We start from the raw sequence: 17,055 nt of genomic DNA, 5'->3' as shown, positions 1-17,055 counted from the left end.
TCCAATATATTTTTGTGAGTGAACCCTCTTGATACATTTATATAGCTAAGATGATGGGTTTGAGCCTGCTTTTGGTTCCCTTGGTCTCCTCTAACTGGTGGAGCTTGTTTACACAGAAAATTACTGCTCGGCAACCTATTGTGTGAATCTACAGTGGCGCAGCTTGCTATGGAGTAATGTCTCATGTGGACACTGCTACAGCGCAGTGAGAGTTCTGGAGCGCAGCTTAACACGCTACATAGCAGTACGCTAAGCCACACTCCGGGACAATCTCTGCGCTATAGTAGCATCCATGCAAGATTGCTGCGCAAGAACCTGGTGCTGTAGATTCACATCCTGGCTTTCAGCATGGTAATTTGCTATGTAGAGCAGACAGGTGCCAGTTAACTTCTTCCAGCTCTTATGCATAGAGCCCTGCAAATCTGCGGATAGCCGCATCATACCTGCGAATAGCCACAGACCATGTTTATGGCTCAGGGATTGGATGCAGATACAAATTTTGTATCTGCACAGGGCTTTACATATGCACTCTGTCAGCTCCTCTACTTGATTTTCCATCTTGGAAGCAGTCATGTCAGTGATCATCTTCAATAAACCTGTTAGTTGTTTCTCAGAGTCTGGTTTTCTTAAGGAAAATACATTAAAATTAGTGCGTAATTGCACATTGAAAGCTCAGAGAAAAAATAATTACCCCCAAGTTAAAAAAAGTCTCTCTATCTTTTATATTTATATATGTGTATATATATAAATATAGCCTTAAGACAGTCTGATTCCTTAAAGTGGAGGAAAAAAATGATTCTTTATGAATCAGTTAAGTCATTAATAATTTTCTTTGTAAGTGTGTAATTTGAATAGAATACAAATAAATTCCAAATGCTTTTGGGGTATCCTTAATGTGTTATTTTACTAATATATTAAGGCTTTAAAAGAATATATTAGAAATATGGCAGCTCTTGAGGTTTTTTCTGGAAAGCAATAGACAGCAACAAGTAGTAGACAGCAGTTAAGCTCCATAATTGTAGATATATCTGCAATAATCAGTTCATGTGGTGTATTGTAAACCATTGCAGTAATTTCTCTATTATTGACAAAGTATTGCTCCAGACTCAAAGGCAAATCCTCTTCCTGTCTTACAGATTAATAGAAATATGCATTGCTATAATATCATATTGGAATTGATGAAGTGGAAATACAGATGAAGACAGTCTGAAGAAGATTTTACATAAAATATACTTCCATCCAACTCCCCAACTGAGGTAAGGTGAAACCAAAAAATCCCTAACCCACCTAAGAGTAATAAGGGCATTGTTAAACCTTGATTGATTGATTGATTGATTTAAATAAGGAACATAAACATTTTCACACAAACCATATTCCCCATTAAATGTAATATTGGATATGGAGTACAACAACCACTTTCCTTCTGTGCCTCTGTTCCAACTGTGAAAAAGTAACCAGATTCAAAAATATTATTCCTTCCTTGGAAAACAAGAATTGCATTATCACATCAGACTAAAAGTCCATCTAGTTTGGTATGATATCTCTGAAGATCCATAGCATCTATAGCACTCTAGGGGCAAGTTTCTTCCTATCCCCTGGCAAAACAATTAATTTGCATGAAATTTTATAAGACTTATAAATATTTTTCCTAGCGGGTATTACTGTAGTTATTCTTACTAGCCACATCTAATCTTTTTTTAATCCGACTAAGTTTTTGGCCCTTGAGTCATTGAGTTGCACAGGTTAATTATGCATGCTGCAAAGAGGTGGTTTTTTTTCTTTACTCGGTTTCAGATATGCTGCTTTTTAATTGCATTGGGTTTTTTAAATTGTATTTTGAGGGGGTAAGCGGAAGCACCGAGATAACCACCTCTGTTCTATTACTTTACATACCTCTATCCTTTCACCTCGTATGCATCTCCTCAATAAACTATCTACTTCTAATTTTCTTATTTTCTCACGGTATGGAACTCTTTACAAGCCTGTAGTCATTTCTGTTGCTCTGTATAGCCATTTTTCTGTATCTATTATGTAATTTGTGAGATGGCATGACCACTGATGACACAGTTTTGATTCAAAGTAAGGGAGGACTAAGAATTTATTTAGTGGCACTGTAACATTTTAAGTTTCTTTCTTAATACAATCTAACTTTGTTTATTTTTTTGACCACTGCTGGACATTGAGTAGATGTTTTCATTGAACTGATCACAGTGATGAGTTGGCCTTCTTTCTGAATGAGTAGAATTAATTAGAACACTATTTGTATTTATTTTCATGGAACTTCATCTGAAATTATCACCTAAAAATCAAATGGCTGTGATAGATCCATGTGTACCATAATCACTACATTATAAACCAATGTTATGCCTTTTTTTTTTTTTTTTGTAATTATGAAAGTTTATTAGTATTGGTGCAAAATGTTGTTATAAGAACATAAGAAAGGCCGTACCGGGTCAGACCAAAGGTCCATCTAGCCCAGTCTCCTGTCTACCGACAGTGGCCAATGCCAGGTGCCCCAGAGGGAGTGAACCTAACAGGCAATGATCAAGTGATCTCTCTCCTGCCATCCATCTCCACCCTCTGGCAGACAGACAGGCTAGGGACACCATTTCTTACCCGTTCTGGCTAATAGCCATTAATGGACTTAACCACCATGAATTTATCCAATTCTCTTTTAAACGTAGTTATAGTCCTAGCCTTCACAACCTCCTCAGGTAAGGACTTCCACAAGTTGACTGTGCGCTGCATGAAGAAGAACTTCCTTTTATTTGTTTTAAGCCTGCTGCCTATTAATTTCATTTGATGACCCCTAGTTCTTGTATTAGGGGAATAAGTAAATAACTTTTCCTTATCCACTTTCTCCACATCACTCATGACTTTATATATCCCCTTAGTCTCCTCTTTTTCAAGCTGAAGAGTCCTAGCCTCTTTAATCTCCCCTCATATGGGACCCATTCCAAACCCTTAATCATTTTAGTTGCCCTTTTCTGAACCTTTTCTAGTGCCAGTATATCTTTTTTGAGATGAGACCACCACATCTGTACTCAGTATTCGAGATGAGGGTGTACCATCGATTTATATAAGGGCAATAATATATTCTGCGTCTTATTCTCTACCCCCTTTTTAATGATTCCTAACATCCTGTTTGCTTTTTTGACCGCCTCTGCACACTGCATGGACATTTTCAGAGAACTATCCACAATGACTCCAAGATCTTTTTCCTGACTTGTTGTAGCTAAATTAGCCCCCATCATATTGTATGTATAGTTGGGGTTATTTTTTCCAATGTGCATTACTTTACATTTATCCACATTAAATTTCATTTGCCGTTTTGTTGCCCAGTCACTTAGTTTTGTGAGATCTTTTGGAAGTTCTTCACAGTCTGCTTTGGTCTTTAGCAGTTTAGTATCATCTGCAAACTTTGCCACCTCACTGTTTACCCCTTTCTCCAGACCATTTATGAATAAGTTGAAGAGGATCGGTCCGAGGACTTACCCTTGGGGAACACCACTAGTTACCCCTCTCCATTCTGAGAATTTACCATTTATTCCTACCCTTTGTTCTCTGTCTTTTAACCAGTTCTCAATCCATGAAAGGACCTTCCCTTTTATCCCATGGAAGCTTAATTTATGTAAGAGCCTTTGGTGAGGAACCATGTCAAAGGCTTTCTGGAAATCTAAGTACCCTATGTCCACTGGATCCCCCTTGTCCACTTGTTTGTTGACCCTTTCAAAGAATTCTAATAGATTAGTAAGACACAATTTCCCTTTACAGAAACCATGTTGACTATTGCTCAACAGTTTGTGTTTTTCTATCTGTCGGACAATTTTATTCTTAACTATTGTTTCGACTAATTTTCCTGGTACAGACATTAGACTTACCAGTCTGTAATTGCCGGGATCACCTCTAGAGCTCTTTTTAAATATTGGCATTGCATTAGCTAACTTCCAGTCATTGGGAACAGAAGCTGATTTAAAGGACAGGTTACACACCTTAGTTAACAGTTTCGCAACTTCACATTTGAGTTCTCTCAGAGCTCTTGGGTGAATGCCATCTGGTCCCGGTGACTTGTTAATGTTAACTTTATCAATTAATTCCAAAACCTCCTCTTGTGACACTTCAATCCGTGACAGTTCCTCAGATTTGTCACCTACAAAAGCCAGCTCAGGTTTGGGAATCTCCCTAACATCCTCAGCCGTGAAGACTGAAGCAAAGAATCCATTTAGTTTCTCCGCAATGACTTTATCGTCCTTAAGTGCTCCTTTTGTATCTCTATCATCAAGGGGCCCCACTGGTTGTTTAGTCACCTGGCCATCGCTTATTTGTACGGTGGTGTCCAGGAAGTGGACCTCCCGTGTAGATTGGTCCAGGCTGAGGTTGATGGGGGGGTGGAAGCTGTTGAAATCCACCATGTAGGAGAACACTTCAACCTCCCTGGCCACACAATAGCAGATGTAAAGGTAGCAATCTTACAGCAAAAAAACTTCAGGACCAGACTCCAAAGAGTAACTGCTGAGCTCCAGTTCATTTGCAAATTTGACACCATCAGATCAGGATTAAACAAAGACTGTGAATGGCTATCCAACTACAGAAGCAGTTTCTCCTCCCTTGGTGTTCACACCTCAACTGCTAGCAGAGCACCTCACCCTCCCTGATTGAACTAACCTTGTTATCTCCATACTGATTTATACCTGCCTCTGGAGATTTCCATTACTTGCATCTGAAGAAGTGAGGTTCTTACCCACGAAAGTTTATGCTCCCTATACTTCTGTTAGTCTTAAAGGTGCCACAGGACCCTCTGTTACTTTTTACAGATTCAAACTAACACGGCTACCCCTCTGATAATAAATTTCATGCTCATTTACAGACCACCAAAGACTAAAGGGTTCATAAAGGAGATCATGGACACTACTTATGGGTACAGAATGACTCTCGGTACTGAGACCCTGGTCTCTAGATTACCATTGCTTCCCAATACCACAAGATTCTCTGCCTTTTTCTGTGGCCCTCCCCCTGTGGAGGACATCGAGGAGGATGAAGGAGACATTTAATAAGTCTCCTTTTTACCAGTGCACGGTTCCCCGCCACATCTGTACAGGAACCCATATTTTGACAAGGATCCTTGTCCATGAATGGAGATGGTGGGATTAGTCCAGGGTGCCACCCCCTCTCCTGTGTGGGCCCCCCAATCGCCATGCCGGGATCCTTGGTCAGCACATTGGCAGCAGTTTGCCAGACTTCCAGCTCCATTGCAACAAGCCGCCAGGGATACATGGTCTCCTCTGCCAAACCCCCAACACAAGGAGACCTTTGAAAAACAGGAAACTAGGGCGGATAAGGGGGCCACCCCTCAAAAAACTATTTCATCCTTGTCCCAGGACCAGACTGTCATGCTTCCACCATCATTGATAACCAATGATTTTCACCAATTCCAGTACCTTGTGAAAAGGTTGACTGATGCCCTTCAGATACCTTTTGAGGAAGTAAGACTCACAACACAAGCGCCTCTATATTGTGCAGATGGCAACTCCGGGTTGCAAAACACTTTAATGACATGCTTCTCAATCCAGCCAAGATGGTGTGGCAAACTCCTGCCACCATCTTGAAAATGGGTGGATAGGAAATATGTTCCTCCCAGGGACTCAGAATTTTTGTTTCTCCCCAGTTCCCTGGTAGTGGATGCTGTAAATGAGAGGGGTAAGCAGCATTACTCTAGGTCTGCCTCTTATGATAAGGACCAAAAAGAGGCTAGATCTAAGGCAAAAACTATGGTCATTAATCTCTGTGTTCCAGGCCATGTCAGGAAATAAATCATTTGGGAACATAGCACCTCTGTCTGATAAATGATTGGCACACACAAGAGTGCTTCCACCCAAAAATCCTTGTTTTTATTGAGTAAAAAGCACACATCTAAAATAGCAATAGTCTAGAGCACCCCAGAATATAGTTACCCGAAGTCTAAGATGGTGACAGATGACAGCAGCAGGTTTCCGGTGGCCAGCCTTCCTCCTAGCTGCTGGGAGGGATTGTCAGTGTCGTCTTGCTCATAGAAAATCCAAACTGCTCCAAAGTATACACTCTCACTAAACTCTTTATAGATTTCTCCAAACAAAGCACATAACTCAAAATAACTTCTAATAGGCTAACAATTTCCCTAACAACTGCAAAGAACTCATAATTTCTACTTAGTACTCCAGCAAGAAACTTATAATTACAGACACCCAGACTCAAGGTCAGCTATTCTTGTTAGTAACGCTGCAGCTGTGCAGCTGTTTTTGTCTGCCTAAGCAAGGCCAAATTCTTTCTCGCTACATGGTGTCCTCGCTTCCAGCTCATGGTGGCAAAGTACACAAGATGGCTGCAGGTTATGTCAATTCCGGGTTACATCAATTCAAGTTTATATTAAATTGAGTTTTCTCATAATAGCAAGACTTACTCTCATGCAACTTCTACAGCTTTTGTCAAGAACATTCTAGTGTCTGAGATGTGCAGAGCTGCTACTGTGGCGTCAGTGCATACTTTTTCTAAACACTATGCTTTGGTCTATGCTGTCAAATTTGATGCAGTGTTTGGTACTGCTATACTGTCTTCAGTCTTAAGGCTTATCTACACTACACAATTAAGTCGACCTATGTTACATCAATTTACAGCCACTGCAGTAATTACTGTGGTTTTTCATGTCCACACTACCCTCCTTCTATCGGTGGTGCACATTCTCACCAGAAGTGCTTGCACCAACTTAAGAGGAGCAGTCTTGGGGGGCTGAGAGCTATCAGCTCCCTGCTGGGACCAGCAGGCAGGCTCTAATAGGGAACTGAGAGCCTGTGCGGCAGCTGGGCTCTAGCTGGTTAGCTCTGTGGGGAGCTGAGCTTAAAACTGGAGTCCCCCATCTGCCATGAGGTGACAGCCCGCGCTATGAGTCCAGTGCGGGGTTGACAGACAGAGCCTACCAGCTTTTCTTGTCAATTTCACAGCTTCCTCAGGCTCAGAGCAGCACCAGGGCTCACAGCTAGAGTTGTCAAATTGACAAGAAAGGCTGGTAGGCTCCATGCTGTGAAATTGAGCCCAGGCTGTCACCCTGGGGTGTGGGACAGGGGCTCGAGCTGTGAGCCTGGTTCTGGGCTCAGTTTCATAGTAGGGAGCCTATCACCCTTTCTTTTCAATTTCACAGCTGCAGCTGTGAACCTGTGCTGCAGAGCAGAGCTGTGAAATTGACAAGCATGACAGCCAACAGCTGATATAAGTATAATGCAGTGTCTGCACAGATACTGCATTGCCCTAACTACACCGATCTAAGTTATTCTGTCAGTGTCATGGGGCACTTACATCGGTGGGAGCAAGGCTGTCGTGTAGACACTGACATAGGTCAATGTAAGATGCCTTACATCGACCTAACTCTGTAGTGTGGACAAACCCCTAGACTCAATTCTGACTTCTTCCTGCTCGGGCATAACCTAATGTGAAACTTCCATATGGACACTACTCGAAGAAGAGGTTACTCACCTTGTGCAGTAACTGTGGTTCTTAGAGATGTCTTCCTGTGGGTGCTCCAGTACCCTCTCTCCTTCCCCTCTGCTTTGGACTGTTCATTGTTGGACACAGGGCTGGCTCCAGGCACCAGCTCAACAAGCAGGTGCTTGGGGCGGCCAACGGAGAGGGGCGGCACGTCTGGCTTTTCGGCGGCAATTCAGCAGCGGGTCCCTCACTCCCTCTCGGAGCGAAGGACCTGCCACCGAATTGCTGCCGAAGAATGAAGCAGCGGCAGTAGAGCTGCCGCAGATTGTGATCGCGGCTTCCCCCTCCCCCCCCGCTTGGAGCCGGCCCTGGTTGGACGATCAGATAGAGAAGGACCTGAGGGTGGTTTGCCCATGCAGTTCTGTATACCCTTATGGTGGGGCGCGAGATTGTGTAAAGTTTGTGCACAGGCCCAGTGGACACGGCTAATGGAAAATTTCCAATTAAAGTTTCAAGTTGAGAAGCTGCAGAAAAGTGGTATTTGTTCTCTTAAGACTGGAGAGAGATCTATTGAACTGTTGTCACTACTCTTCCTCGAGTGATGGATTTTGGAGAATACTCTGCCCACACTCTATACAATTTGTTTCCTTTCAGAGCGAAAGTGAAGTTATTAGAGTGGAGATTTTTTTATGTCCTTTTGCCTCTACCTTGAAAATGTTCTTACAACTGTATTTTAAAGCTAAGAACGGAGCCTTCTCTGTTTCACTATAACATCCACCTGTCAAATATTGTACCTTTTAAGAACCAAAGGGAAAGTGCTCATAAGTCTCCAGATTTGTGCAGGAGCAATTAACATTACTAATAAATACTTAGTGTCATAACTCGACAGTATGGTTCAAATGTGGCCTTGTGCCAAAGAATTTACAATCTAAATTAGCAAACAGAGAACTTGAAGAAAAAGGAGAGGGCTAGGGAAAGAAAGGCGTAAATATTGTTGTATAATCTGGGAAATTAATTGTAACGTGTCACGAGATTTGTCTGTATGATTCCATTTTCTTGAGACATGTTCATGAACTCAGAATCTTTTAAATAGCAGTGCTTTTGGGGGCTACACCATGCACTCTCATTCATGCTGGAATCGGAGGGTATAAATGGAGATTGTTCCCAAGGATTATTTGTTCTTTATTTTGTTCCCTCAAACTCTTTTTAATGGAAGAAACCCCTGAGGTCATTTGATCAAATCTGTTGCTTAATGCCTAGTACGGTTGATATCAAAAAGCTCTTTAACTCTTTCACGAAAAATGTGCTCCTCAGGCTCAGCATAATTGTATTGAAGATCTGCATCACTTCCAGGTCAAAGTTAGGTGGTGAAGTCAGTGCTAATAAATACTCTGTGCTGAATCTTGCCTAGTGTTCCTAACTGTGTTAGTGGGAGACAGTATAAACAAAAAGACGAGAATATGACTATGATGTTACCCAGGGTACAGACTGGACTGATGGATAGATATGTCTCCTCAGTTCGCCAACCTGGGTTGCCTTTTACACTGCTTTGCCGTGAGAGCACCCACTCCTGATCTGCTCTCATACAGCCTTCAGCATGTAAGGTACTTGGAATTATATTGTCTGAGTGTTATAGCCCCCTAGATATGATTTACATTGCAACTTTCCCCCAGAAATGTTCATTTTGTACTGCCCAGCACTTGTGTTCCCTCTGAGCTGTGCGGTTGGGCGGCCACCCAGGAGTGATTCAAGGGCCGTGCACTTGATTAGCAGAGCCGTGCACATCCAGCAGCATGTGTTCATGTGTCCCTCTGTCCCCCCATCACTTTGTAGCCATGTTGCTCCTGCAGTTGCTCCTGGGACCTTCCTGCTGGCTGTGTAGAGTGGGGGGCAGGGAGCTGCTGATTTCAGGGTGTCCCCCTTCCTCTGTGCCCCATCTCCACAGAGCAGGGGTGAGGGGACAGGGGGCTCAGGACTCAAGCAGCAGAGCGCTGCTGCGGTCTGAACCAGTCTTCTGTGTGAGTGATGTCTTAAAGAGACAGTGCATGGTTTCTAAGACTTCCCCAGCAGCCAGCTCACAAAGTCTCTGTCTATCTCTTTCTCCCCCCCTTCCAGCCACGCCCACCCATGTACCCCATCTCTGCAGAGCAAGGGAGGGAGAACATGGTTCAGGAGGAGAGTTTTCAGTGAGTGCCGTAAAGAGACAGCGCACGGACCTCCCAGAAACTTTCCCAGCAGCCAGCACACACACAGTCTCTCTCTCTCTCCCCCTCCCCCACACTCTGTCACACAGAGGCTGTGTCTCTCTTACACACGTGCTCTGTCTGTTACACACACACACACACACACACACTCTTTCAAACTCATGTCCCAACACATACTTGTATTATTGTTGTTGGTACTTCTTGGTACTTCCTGCAATGCACATATATTCTCTGTAATTTTATTCTTTCAAAGTGTGTTATTTTAGTTTTTTGATTGGTCTAAGCATTTCATAATTTTTATTTCTCTCTTACACTTAAATTTAATTTTTTTGAGTAGTGAGTCCTAAAATGCCTAACCCTGTCCTGGCTGGAGTAATTATCCCTATTCGTAACTTAAAAAAAAAAAATTATATCTAAGCTTTTTGTTTCTACTGGTAGCGCACATCTGCACATTACCTTGGGGCACATAACAAAATTTATTCTGCACATAGGTGGAAAAAATTAGAGGGAACATTGCCCAGCATCCTCCTGAACAATACAAGCTCATATAAGGTCTGTCATTTCATTAATATAAAATGATATGCACAAATCCTGTTATCCCAAATGAAGTTTCCCAAGCACATTGATTCAATCCAAACACATTGGTTAGATAAAACAACAACAAAAATTATTAACTACAGAAAGATTTTTACGTGACTACAAGTAATGAGGCATACAAGTCAGGATTGATTACAAGGAAATAAGAGTAAAACACAACTAACACCTAACTTAACAAGCTAAGTGAGTACAAAGCAAAGGTGTTTGTTCCAGCAGTCTTACGGCTGAACATCTTTCAGGATCCCCCCGCCCCCGTCCAATGCTGCTTTCTTTGTTCTTCAGGGTGATGCCTTGGATAGAGAGCAGGGAGAGATGGGGCATCTGCTGTCTCCTCTTCTAGCCATTTTTCTTGAACAAGAATTATCTCCAGCCGATGTTCAGGAGACAGGAAAGTCTGTGTGACCAGGAATCTTAAATTGCTTCTTTGTCAAAATGTAGATCTTTTGCCCACAGTCTCTCTCCTGCCGAAGTGTGGCCACTTAATCAGGTGATGGTCCGTTTGATCTTGTTAACACCTGGCTAAGGCATTGGCTAGCCTTTTGTCTGTGACTGCCCTCCAGAACATGTTGTAACATGTCCCGGGTAATACCGTACAGTGGAATTCTATACCTTTACATATAATGTTGCCACACATATTTTACCAGGACAATAATGATCAGCAAATCCTGAGTTTTCAAATGATACCTTGCATGGTATGTTTTGTGCAAAATTTATCTTAGTCTTGTAGAAGGGGTGAATGTATGAGTACAGACTGTCACAGTGATGTTCTACTGAAAGATTTCCTTAATTTGTCTTTGTACTGACAGGCAGAAAGGCACAGTATCAATCAAGTGAACATGAGCAGTGCATTCGTATGTGGAGGCTTTTGTACTGGAGTTTGTGTATGATTAGGTGCTGATGACATTCAAGCTATCACTACCATGAAGCTGTTAATTTCTTCTTCTTTGGTCCTCTACTGAGGACCCTTCTTCTAGTTTTGGTGCCCCAGACCTTCTGTTGGGAGATTCAGCTTCAGCATCCAGCTCAGAGCCCACGCGGAGTACCATCTACACCATGACACAGTGATCATTGGTTTCTCCACAGTGTACAACCCAAAGATTTTTGAAGGGTGCTGTGACAGGGGGCCCTTTTTATCGAACAGGGCTGCCCCCATTGGCCCAGTGTGGGGTTGGTAAACCCCATCATCTGGACTCCCTGTGGGATCAAATCGTTACAATAAAATGGCCTCAGGACCCCTGGCAGGGTCGAGCAAATTATCAATCCACAGCCCCTGGGTGGGTTAGGACAAGCAGTCTCCGAGCCTTCTGACTGGGGCAGACAACTGGGGTTTCTGACCCGCTGGGCCTGGCAGAACAGTCAGTCTGTAGCCCCCAGGTGGGGCAGAGTAAACAAGCAGTCTATGGCTTCTGAGCCCCCAAGCTGAGGCAAGCAACAGCAGTTGGGGGTCCTGACTCTCTGGATAGGGCAGGACAAGCAGTTGGTAGCCTCCTGGCTGGGGCAAGCAACAGTCATTGGGCGTCCTGACTGTGTGGGCAGAGCGTAACAAACAGTCTGTGTCCCCAGAGGCTCCTGGTTAGGGCGGGCAGACAAACAAACAGTAGCCACAACTAGTAGCAAGTGAGGTGGGATAGGGGAACCTCTGTTCCACTGGGTTTCCAACCCAGGTCTGTATGAAGCCGGGAAATTCCCTGTTAAGGGTTTAAGCATTGGCTTCTACTACATTTCCCTGGGTTACTTCCTACCACAAGTTGCATCTTAGGCCTCTCTCCAGCTGGCAGCGGCTCAGTGTCCCAGTCAACCTCTGCGGTCACCTGGTCGTCCGCAGCGTAGTCCGGGACCACATTTCCCACTACTTGGAGGGTCTCAGGTGTTTCTACGGGAGCTTGCAACACACATCCTTCCTCTTTCTTAGCCAGCCCAGACTGAGCTGGAGTTCCTCCTTTTATCTGTCCCTTCCACCTAGAGCATGCACAGCAGGGGCGAGGGGGTGTGGCCTCTTGGGCCCACAGTGATTGGTCTGTCCCCATTGGCCCAGTGTGGGGTTGGTACACCCCATCACAGGTACCACCATATAGTTGCTGATGTGTGGGATCCTCTTTAACTTACTGATTTTATCATCTGCCATGAAATATTACATTCCTCACAGTTTTATCCTCCGCACAGAGAGTTAGTGAAATCTAAGTCCCTAATGGTTGATTCCCCATAAAAAGTGTTCCATGGAAATAAATGATCTCATGTCCTCTCACAAAATTCCCAACTAAGGCAGTGTCTGGTCTATTGAGGCTTCGGCTACACTAGAGAGCTTACAGCAGCACAGCTGCACCGATGCTCTCTAATTTAACCTGATGGGAGAGAGCTCTTCTGTCAGCTTAACTACTCCAGCCCCATGAGCAGTAGTAGCTATGTTGGCAGGAGAAGTTTTCCCACTGACATACCGCTTGCCATACCAGTGCTTATGTTGGTGTAACTTATGTCTCACAGGGGTGGTTTATTCACCCCCCTGAGTGAAATAATTTATGCTGACATAAGCTGTAGTGTAGACATTGGTCTAAATCTGTGTTCTTCCTTCCATATGTCTCATTCTCAAAGAAATCAGACGACATTTCTTACACAGTAGTAGAATTTAAAAAAAGCCCTTAATTGCTACCTGAATATGATTAAATAAATTAGTAAATCTTCTAATTGTTTATTTTATTGGGATAAATCTATAGGTCAGTCCCTAAGCACAAAGGTGTCTAAATTACGCTATGAATATGTATTTATAATTTTGTGGGTGTATAGTCAGCTCTTTACTAATTCCAGTGCAACTTAAACAATATGCTTTTAAATCTTTTTTCCATCTTGGAGGTATACAAGGCTGCTTCTTGAAACAAGACTTTAGCTGCTGTAAGTTGGATATGAAGAAGGGAGAATTGAGAGTTTGGTCCACCTGAGAGGAGGTAGTTGCACGAATTACTGTAAGAGAATCATGGAGTGAACAACCAGGGTTTTGATAGTGGGGATGGACAGGAAGCAGCATGATTTTAGACCTGTTAAGAGCCTTAATATGAAGAGAGGAAAGGAAGGAGTCGGATAATCACGAGGATGCAATCTTGAGTGATTGAGGATATAAAGGAGTTGCTAATGGTGAAGAGGTTTAGAAGGCAGGATAAATTCATTTTTTGCTATGTTTAGTTCAAGGCAGTTGAGGGATATCAGTGAGAGGAGAGCCAAGGCAAGAAGTCTTGTAAGCTCCGATGGATGATGGGGAGGTGTTGTTAGTAGAGAGTTGCATCTGAATTATTGACATAGAAATGACACTTAGCGAGCAGGTGAGGTCACTGAAGGGCAAGTGTGTGAAGACAGAACAGCAGGAAAATGACTGTCATGTAATATTGGACTGTCAACGGTCACAGGCTACAGAGAACTCAATGACAGTATGTGAAATATCCCATCCACCTGTGGCTTGGGTGATAAAGTCTTGGTGATGTGACCATGCTATTGCACATAAATCAGGATGCATTCCATTGGCAACCACTATCAGGTCAAGTGTATGTTAAAGAGATACTGTGAACTTAAAAATCATACTTCCATTTTACTAATACAATTAATACATAAGGTTATAATTGGATTTTCTCTGTTTCAGTTTGTTTTAGTCTTTGGACAGCACTTTTTTGTATATTCTGGGTACCCAGTTCAGTTATTCAATCTTTTCAGCTATTTGTTTTTTTCACATCAGCAATGGAGGAAAACAAAACAAAAAAAACCAAACAAAACAGGAAAATGTGAATGTAAAATCACAAAAAAATGGAGGGAAATTTAGGGACAGGTGTAGTAATTGAAAATAATCTAATTATTTTTTAAAAATTTACTGGATTTCTTGTTGATCTGTGCCCCCTTTCTACTTTAGTTCACATGTATTGTTTTAGAAAATACAGTGTTTCTCATTTTATTTCTCATTTTTTATTTAATATTTCTGCTGCGAGTAACCAACTTTAGGCTTGTTTGAACCCGTAATAGAGGAAATACAGTGTATAATTTTTAAAAATGGCCAAACCCTTATGAATATATAATATTTTAATCTCAATTGTGACAGACCCAGACCAGTGGGGTACAGGAGTCTGGTAGAGGGCAAATATACTGGTCACTGGATGAGTAGTTTTCTGTTCCCTGAGTGACCAGAGCAGGGGCTGCACTAGAGTAATCAGGAACCTGCTAGAACCAGTTAAGGCAGGCAGGCTAATTAGGACACCTGGAGCCAATTAAGAAGAAGCTTCTAGAATCAATTAAGGCAGGCTAATCAGGGCACCTGGGTTTTAAAAAGGAGCTCACTTCAGTTTGTGGTGGTAGTGTGAGGAGCTGGGAGCAAGAGGTGCAAGGAGCTGAGAGTGAGAGGGTGTGCTGCTGGAGGACTGAAGAGCACAAGCGTTATCAGACACCAGGAGGAAGGTCCTGTGGTGAGAATAAGGAAGGTGTTTGGAGGAGGCCATGGGGAAGTAGCCCAGGGAGTTGTAGCTGTCATGCAGCTGTTACAGGAGGCACTATAGACAGCTGCAGTCCACAGGGCCCTGGGCTGGAACCCGGAATAGAGTGCGGGCCCGGGTTCCCCCCAAACCTCCCAATTGACCTGGACTGTGGGTTCTCCCAGAGGGGAAGGTGTCTGGGCTGTTCCCCAACCCACATGGTGAATCTCTGAGGCAAGAAAATCCGCCATTAAGCGCAGGACCCACCAAGATAGAGGAGGAACTTTGTCACACAATATATTGTTTCTCTCAAGACATTGCTCTTCATTTGTGTCTGTTGTTGGTAGTTTTTGTGTGTGAGTGCTTTAACAATCTTACTTAACACTTTTATACAAGAACGCAAGAGACTGTTACTGTTGAAATGTAAACATTACCTTTGAACTCTGCCTGACAGAAAGATTATTATGTTTAGAAACTGTTTTAAGGCTATATTTGTTGAAACTACATTGTTTGAACCAGGATGGATTTGATTTAAATCATGATTTTGTATGCAATTTTTTTTTTCCTTAATTTTTATCCAGCCTGGTGTGAACTAAGGGAAGTATATTATTTTCTATAACATTGTTTCTGCAGTTGTTTAACCAAGCAGATTTACAATACTCTTAAAATGTAGGAGTTCCATATTTAACTTTGTGTGCCTTAAACTGCATTTTGAAGTCGGCAGTGCTGTTGTTAAATAATTTTTGGAGCACTTAGCATATGTGCAGTATGCCTCAGGTGACACGTGACCACCAGGATTCATCACTGAATTTGGTCCGCTGGTTGGATCATTAGCTTTCTCAGCCCAGACCAGGTACTGATGGGGAGGGTGTCTTGAATGCTGATTCATGCCCACCTTTGGAGCACTGACACACTAACTTTGAGCACAGAGCGGCACATCTAAAATCTGAGCCTTGTTCCCATAGTTAGTGTACGCAATTTTTTTACATGCTTTAGCCTTGATACTTTCATTTAGTGCAGAATAAATGTTAAATTCTCCATATTAGTTATTAATTATGGAAGCAGTGTTAATATATTCTGGTTTAGCAGCCAGCTGCTTGTGAAAATAATTCTTCTTCAAGTGCTTGCTCGTGTCAATTCCATTCTAGATGTGTGTGCACCCACGTGCACAGTTGTCGAGTTTTTTGCCTTAGCGGTATCCGTAGGGTTGTCTGTAGCCACCCCCTTGAGCGCCGTGCTCATGTGTCAGTATATTAGGCGCTGCCAACCCTATGCACTCTCTATTCCTTGATACCACCCGTGACGGTTGGTCGGAGTACCTTGTCTTGCATCGCAAGAGCATTAGCGGTTCTTTACAGCCCATTGTCTATCTTCTTTGTACAGTATATAGTTTGTAGGTACTCAGTTAGCCATTAAGTTAAGTGTTAGGTTAGTTTGGTAGTTGAGTCTGCTCTCCCAGCTTCAAACCATGCTCGTCATGCAACAGGCCGGTGCCTATTAGTGACCCCGGTGACAGCTGTTTGAAGTGCTTGGGGGGAGTCCCATAGAAAGGACAAGTGAAGAATCTAAGAACTTTCGCTCTAGAACCCAAAAGGAGTGGGATATCCACCTGAGGCCCCTCTTCTTGGAGGCTGTGCTTCATCCTGGGTCAGAGCCCTCCCCCTCAGACCCTATGCCAAGCACCTCAACATCGATGCGGAGCGCTCCACCCGGTACCATTCCCTCCCGCCAGTGCTGAAGAAGTGGCAGAAGAAGAAGAGCCCCACGGAAGGGAAAGGGGCCTCGGGCAAAGAGCCTATGTCAGGCCATGTGCCCACCCTGGAGCTTCACGTGTACCACTGAGGTCGGACCCCCAGCCCGGCCAGGGATCCGCCTCCCACTCCCGGGAGCAGCAGAGGGGACCCGGCTTTTCCTAGGGCCCGAAGCGGCCCCAGCGGCTAACGAACAAGTAGCCCGACTGGCACTGCAAACACCGTGCCAGGCACCAGACTCAGCTAACGCCCCAACACCTAAGGGCAAGCCGATCATAGCTACTGGCGAGCTTCCCGACAAAGATCGCCACGACGCAGGTCACCTTTGCCCAGATGGTTTCCCAGACGTCAGTCCCCACTGGAGTGGGATCGCTCCCTGTCGTGGATCGGTCTCCATCTCCCCAGTACCACTCGTCAGGCAGGCACTGATCCTCGCCCTGACCTCACCAGTTACCAACTAGTCAGTCATCAGACTCTGTCCTTGACAGCTCCACCTTGATCGCTGGAAGGACGGTATTCGGAGTTGGACTGGGAGTTTAGCCCCTCGCCAAGGAGGGGTGATTCGCCGCCAACCCGCAAAGCCGGTGTGGCGCCTGCAGCAACGGC

General features: G+C 43.8%; 1 protein-coding gene across 1 annotated transcript in view; it reads left to right on the top strand.

Moving 5' to 3' along the window:
- The window catches only part of BMPR1A (bone morphogenetic protein receptor type 1A), a 178,646-nt gene that overhangs the window by 62,475 nt on the left and 99,116 nt on the right, over window positions 1-17,055 (top strand). The window contains exon 2 of the mRNA XM_054034411.1: window positions 1,137-1,256. The gene's annotated coding sequence lies outside the window, so the exon portion shown is untranslated. The remainder of the gene's footprint in view (window positions 1-1,136; window positions 1,257-17,055) is intronic.

The sequence above is a fragment of the Malaclemys terrapin genome, chromosome 7 (genome assembly GCF_027887155.1).
Source record: "Malaclemys terrapin pileata isolate rMalTer1 chromosome 7, rMalTer1.hap1, whole genome shotgun sequence".
NCBI classification, from domain to species: Eukaryota; Metazoa; Chordata; order Testudines; family Emydidae; genus Malaclemys; species Malaclemys terrapin.
The sequence above is the reverse complement of the archived record's forward strand: the minus strand, read 5'-3'. Positions and strand labels throughout refer to the sequence as shown.